The sequence below is a fragment of the Alligator sinensis genome, unplaced genomic scaffold (assembly GCF_000455745.1).
Source record: "Alligator sinensis unplaced genomic scaffold, ASM45574v1 scaffold829_1, whole genome shotgun sequence".
NCBI classification, from domain to species: Eukaryota; Metazoa; Chordata; order Crocodylia; family Alligatoridae; genus Alligator; species Alligator sinensis.
Window position 1 is genome coordinate 668,165 of NW_005842399.1, and position 6,180 is coordinate 674,344.

The 6,180-nt window shown below is 46.3% G+C and overlaps 1 long non-coding RNA gene across 1 annotated transcript; it reads left to right on the forward strand.

The window, feature by feature from the left end:
• Positions 1-235: 235 nt before the first annotated feature.
• Positions 236-1,298, forward strand: LOC112551261. Its single transcript, XR_003095516.1, has 2 exons — positions 236-332; positions 944-1,298. It is a non-coding gene; the product is annotated as an uncharacterized LOC112551261 (long non-coding RNA).
• Positions 1,299-6,180: the final 4,882 nt, after the last annotated feature.

Below are 6,180 nucleotides of genomic sequence, written 5' to 3' on the forward strand. Positions count from 1 at the left end.
TGGTTGCATATAGACATATGTTATTATTTGGGTATATAACGTATTAATATATCATTTGGATAATGCATGCTTATTAATAAACCTCTCTCCGATATGCTTTTCAGCTAGTGAGTCACGATAAGAATTTTAATGTTTGTAACTTCCTTTCTCCCAAGGATCAGAAAGCACTTTACAAATATGAGATAACTGACCCTCATAATGCCCTTGTGAAACAATTAGTTAATGGAGTAATTGAAGCAGCAGTAAAGTGAGGTGCCCAAAGTCATGTGGTGATCCTGTAGCAGAGATGGGGACAGAATCAGCAAGTTCTGAATACTGGTGACTTGCAAGAGGTACTAGTATGCTCTCGTGTTTTTGAATAAAAATTAGTTTATCCTCCTCAAAGCTTGCCAGTATAGCTATATAATGCCTTCTACCCATGGTGTCTGTTTTTCCCTATCCTTCTCCCTCACACACATGTGCATTATGGCATGTGCTAAGTATGTCATCATTTATTATTAGCTGTTCTCTGACAATGTGCTCAGCGCTGCACTGAAAAGTTGAACCAGTCAGTCCTTTTATTGCCTTGTAAAGGCCAATTCTTGCAGGCTGTTTTGTTCATAGTGCCATCTATTGGCACAATTTAGAATCACAATGCATGGCCACGTGCCATTGCACCTTGAGCTTGCAGACGGACTCCTCACTTTCCCCGGCATGAAGCAGGGGCTCTTGCTCTGGGATTTTGATCTGAATGTAGGCTCCAAATTTCTGAGGTTTCTGATCCTTGCCCATCTCTCTCATTTCCCTGCATAATTAATTCTTATTGTTTATAGAAGCAGCGTCGCTTCCTCCTCCTCCCTGCTACCCTCCCTCCCACATTTATTTATTTAGCAGAGTTTTGCATGAAAGAAACTGTTCACAAAGCATTGTGCTAGCAAGTTGATTTGCATCCTCTTAAACACAGGCATTTGAAGGATTACATCTCCCACTACAAAAACAAGCATTGTAATGGAAAACGAAGATGTGCGCTGGAACTTCAGGGTTTCATATGTAGAGCATTACAGGCATTAAATGAAAAGGAAAAATGACAAGCTGACGAAAGGGCTGATGTGTTATTGCATGAAGCACTTTGGAGCCAGCTTCTGAAGCAGCTTTATGCACAAACCTCTCCATGATTTAGAGTGGACGTGGCTACAGCATCTGATTCTTGCTGGGGAAAACAGACTACCCATTCAGGCTGGCTCTGGGGGTTTGCTGCTTGCTGGGTAAAGTAGCTGCAGAAGGGACCCAGGAATACGCTCAATAAAACCTTGCCTTTGGTTCTTTGTCCTGATTATACTCTCTGTACTGTTCTCACTGAAGCGTGGGAGAGCTTGCCTGTTCTTTCTGGAGAAGAAGGGGAGGGCCAGTGGCCCATGAGTGGTGCCAGCTTATGTCCAAATTAGAGCAGTCTGCTAGTAAAGAGTGGTCTTAACCCAGATGGTAGTCCATGCCCAATGACGGGCCAGCCAACTTGAACTGAAAGCAACACTGCACTCAGCTTAAAAGTTTTGGTTGTGGACAAATCATAACCAGGTATACTTTGCAGTGAATATAAACCCTGCAGTTGACAGCGCTCCCAGAGACTTGCCAGGGATCCACACCCTAGATGAACTTCAAGATACATTACCTTTCTTCTTTGATCTCTGCAGAGCCATAGAAGCTGAAAGGTATATGCCTCTATTCCTGTCTTTGGCTGACTCACATGCCATCTCATCGGTTTTCCCTTGCAAGTTCCAGGACCAGAAGAAAAATTCTCTGTAGGGCCCTGGAAGAAGGAAGAAAGGCTAGCATGGATGACTGAATTGGAACTGTATGGGCTTGTGCCAGTTTCTGGTACACTGAAAACATGGCTAGTATTGCTTTTCTTGAGGACAGCTTAATTCTATGTATGGTGTATTCTGAGGGCACAGCCTCAGACTGAAGAAGGCTATGCATTAATCCAGGGATGTATATGGTAGCCATGTTGGTCTGAGATGAAAAGAAATGCAAAGATCTAGAACTCTTGGTTCCAAAACGATACCTTTTATTAGACCAACTGAGAAATTGCAAAAAAATTGCAGAAAAAGATATTTTTTTGCAGTTTCTCAGTTGGTCTAATAAAAGGTATCGTTTTGGAACCAAGAGTTCTAGATTTTTGCATGCACTAATCCAGGCATGCATGTATCTCACTTCAATGTATACAGTGCTCCCTGACTACAGGAAGAGCCTGTGCTGAGCTTTACACACCTCATTTCAGAGAGGTCTTACACCTGTAATTGTAGCCTTGGAATTGACAGGACCTTTCTCATAGCAGATTGTCAGGTCTGGGCTTCTTTAGGAGCCTGGAAATTGGTGGCTTGTAGTTTCAGCAATTTTGCAGTTAAATTGAGTACAGTCAGGTAACAAGGCAGACAGTGGGGTCAGAAGCTGCTATGCACTTAAACAGTTTATGCACTTACCCAGTATGCACATAATTGATGTTCCTTATAGTATGAGCAAATGGCAACAAAAAGGGACTTGCCTTGTGTTACTCAGCTAAGCAACTTCAGTACTCCCCTGATATGTGTTTAAAGGAAGTACACTATAATGCGGTCTGTTCTAAATACATGTCATGTGAATCACAGCCGACACAGTGGATAAGGCATTTAAGTTCAGTATGCATCTAAATAAGAATGCACAATCACCACGGTTACTGAAGGAGTCTTTGCTTCAGTATCCAGCAGCAAGAAGCACATGCAACCCCCTACTAGTGCCTGTGTGTTTCCTTTGTCAACTGTAATGTTATGTTAATTAAGTCAAAGTGGAATAACACTGCTAATTGCTTCCAGTTCTTTTCTGAAGCTCATCCTAATTTGAGTTATTTTCCTAGGCAGATTAAATAAACACATCTCCTGCAAGGGGGGCGGGGGGCGGGAAACGCAGCATCCAGCTCAAAATGAAATACAAAATTATGGGAATGCACAAAGCTGACCTAAATTAGCTCACCCCCCCAGGGAGGGTCACCTATCACAGGTACAAGAGAAACTAGCTCATGCCCACAGGAAAAATGATCAGATCTGTGAAACATATCACTTAGTACTGCAGTAGTTAGCCCACAGATAGGGTACTGGTGGTACTGTTCTAATCAAACCTGTTGTGATCGAGCCTAGGCTTTACGCTACAGTCCTTGAGAACAGATTCCCATTAGCTTCTAGGGGAATAGTCACATGAGCTGAAGAATCAGGTCAAGGATTCACAAAGTATATCCTGTGGATCACCAGAAGTCCACAGAATTTTTCCTGCTAGTCCACAGAAAGAAAGATGTTCAGACCCAAGCTATGAGGAGATTGTAGTTTGAGGGTTCTGAATGGCCTACAAAATGTATAGTATTAGATAATCCCATCCTTCCTCCCCAAACTCGGCACCCTTTCTCCAGAATGAAGGGAATAATGTTGTGCGTCTGAGAACAGCTGCTGCTTTCAGCAAGAGATTAAGTGATCCCTTTGTATATTAGCTCATAAAGCACTCTGGGATCCATCCCTATATAAAAAGACCATAAAATATAAGCAGTGGCATGAACGCTGCTAGCATTTGAAGGGAAAAAAACATTAATTTTGAGCGTATCAGACCACTGTTTCTCTGCAAGGGCTCTACTGCTATATTAGATACACCTAGCTATACTGTCCTTCAAATGTTATTTCAAATAAACATGAATCAGCCACCTCTGGGTCTTATTTTCATGTTGTTTTGTGTAACGGTGGGGGTGGAAATATTTTTTTTTCAAATGAAGGTTAGGCTCCAGCTCCATCACATGACTCTGGGACCCACGGTGGCAGGCAGGTGCTGATTGTGCCTTTGCTTTAAGCTGGTCTGCCCAAAGACATATCCCTCCTGGCCCAGGCCCACCCTGGTGTCGAGGGCAGTGGGGCGATGCCAGTGTGCAATGTGCAACCAGCCGGCGTTGTAGGAAGGCTTGTTTTCAGGTGTGCAGTACTAAGTGTTTCCCACGAGGTGGGGCTGCAATACATTCCTTGGCACTGTGTTAAAAATACACTGGCAACCACAGCAATCAATAACCTAAAACCACTGACTTTTTTTGGTACCTAGATGAGTGTGCATTTGTTTACCACTGCGGTAGCCGTGGACATACACTCCCCCCGGTTTGTTTTCTCACAGCTCACTCCTACTTTCACAAGTGATACAAGGAAAGTGATTTTAGTTCTTTGTGGGTTCAAAGACTTCTTCTGTTGCACTTTAAAATTTGAATCGACAATCTGACTGACACGTGCAAGCGTGGCCCATCTCATATATCAGAAATGCTGGGTTAAAGGCGCAGAACACCACAGGAACCAACTTGCCAAAAAAACCCCCAAACCCCCTGAGGCCTCTGGAAATGGAATTCCACATGGCCCAGAGAAAGCAGTGGGAAGGCAAAGATGGCGCTTCCTTATATCTCTGTTTTAGGCTGTTCATGGAAGAACATTAGCAAATGAAAACTGTGCAGGCAAGTTGCAAAACATGTCACAGGTGTGTTGTCCTTTTGATCCTGACTTCATCAAGGCCGCGTTGCCAAATCTGAGCTTTCGAAAACTGTCTGCTTCCTTCTCTGGACTCATGATGCTGGATTAAAATGACAAGGTGATCAAAATGACATGAATGTGGAGAGTCTTTTGGTTTATCGCATGCTTTCTGAGCCTCGCTGCATGCTTTCCTGCAACCATGGGAACTAAAAATGCCCATTTTCTTTAAAGTGATGCAGGGCCAAATTAACCCTTTAGCAGGAGAGGCAAGGATTTCTTAGGGTGATTGCATTTACTGGACCAATGATGTCGCTGGGATGTTAGACATTCCCCAAGAACATCAGACATTCTTCAGGAATGTCTTACATCCAAAACCTCGTCTCGCTTTATCCCAGTGACACTGTTAGTTCAAGAAAAGCAATCACCCTACGAAATCCTTCCCTCTTGCATGGTTTTTACAGAGAGTTGCAATCTCTGGCAATCCGTTGCTTCCACAAGCACACTGAACCTGCGAGAACTGACCACACCATAACTGGGAAACAAGTCCTGGCTGAAGAGGTCGGGAGGCAGCCTACATGGGCCGAACTTCTATGCAGCATCATGCCCCTGATGGGTGAGATGTCATTGATGACTCATGATGAGTGTGATGCTATTGACAGGTGTGATGTCTTTGATGGGTGTGATGCCATCGACAGGTGTGATGCCACTGATGGGTGCGATGTCATAGACAAGTGTGATGCCACTGACGGTGCAATGTCATTGACGAGTGTGATGCTACTGACAGGTGTGATGTCATTGATGGGTGTGATGCCACTGACGTGTGATGCCATTGATGGGTATAATGACATTGATGAGTGTAATGCCACTGACTGATGTGATGCCATGGAGGGGTGTGATGTTATTGACAGGTGTGATGCCCCTGGCAGGTGTGATGTCATTGATGGGTATGATGCCATTGAGGGGTGTGATGTCATTGATGAGTGTGATGCCCCTGGCAGGTGTGGTGTCATTGACCGAGTGTGATGCTATTGATGGGTGTGATGTCATTGACGGTGTGATGCCATTGACCGAGCGTGATGCCATTGATGGGTGTGATGTCATTGATGGTGTGATGCCATTGAGGTGCGTGATGCCACTGGCAGGTGTGATGTCATTGACGTGTGCAATGCCACTGACGGGTGCGATGTCATTGATGGTGTAATGCCATTGAGGGGTGTGATACCACTGACGGGTGTGATGTCACTGACGGTGTGATGCCATTGATGGGTGTGATGCCATTGAGCAGTGTGATGCACTGGCAGGTGTGATGTCACTGACGTGTGCGATGCCACTGAGGGGCGTGCTGCCACTGCAAGCCTGGGGACCATCCCCGGGCCCGCCACACGACACCACGGTGGCTTTGACCCCCGGGGGCCCCAGGGCAAGCGGCCCCGCGCCCCACTGCGAGGCCAGGGGCGGGGCCAGGCCCGGGGGAGGCCCCGCCCCCGCAGCCCGCGGGCCTTGTTTACCACTGCTCTGTGCGCCCCGCCCCCTCCCGCAGCCCGCGGTCACGTGACCCCGGCCGGGCCTCCTTGCGGCCGCCTCCGGCATCACGAGACCTTCTCGGTACCGCTCCCTCTCCGCGGATACCTCCGCGCTCCCTTCCTCTCCCTCCGAAACCGGCGGGCCCCGCGAGGCCCGG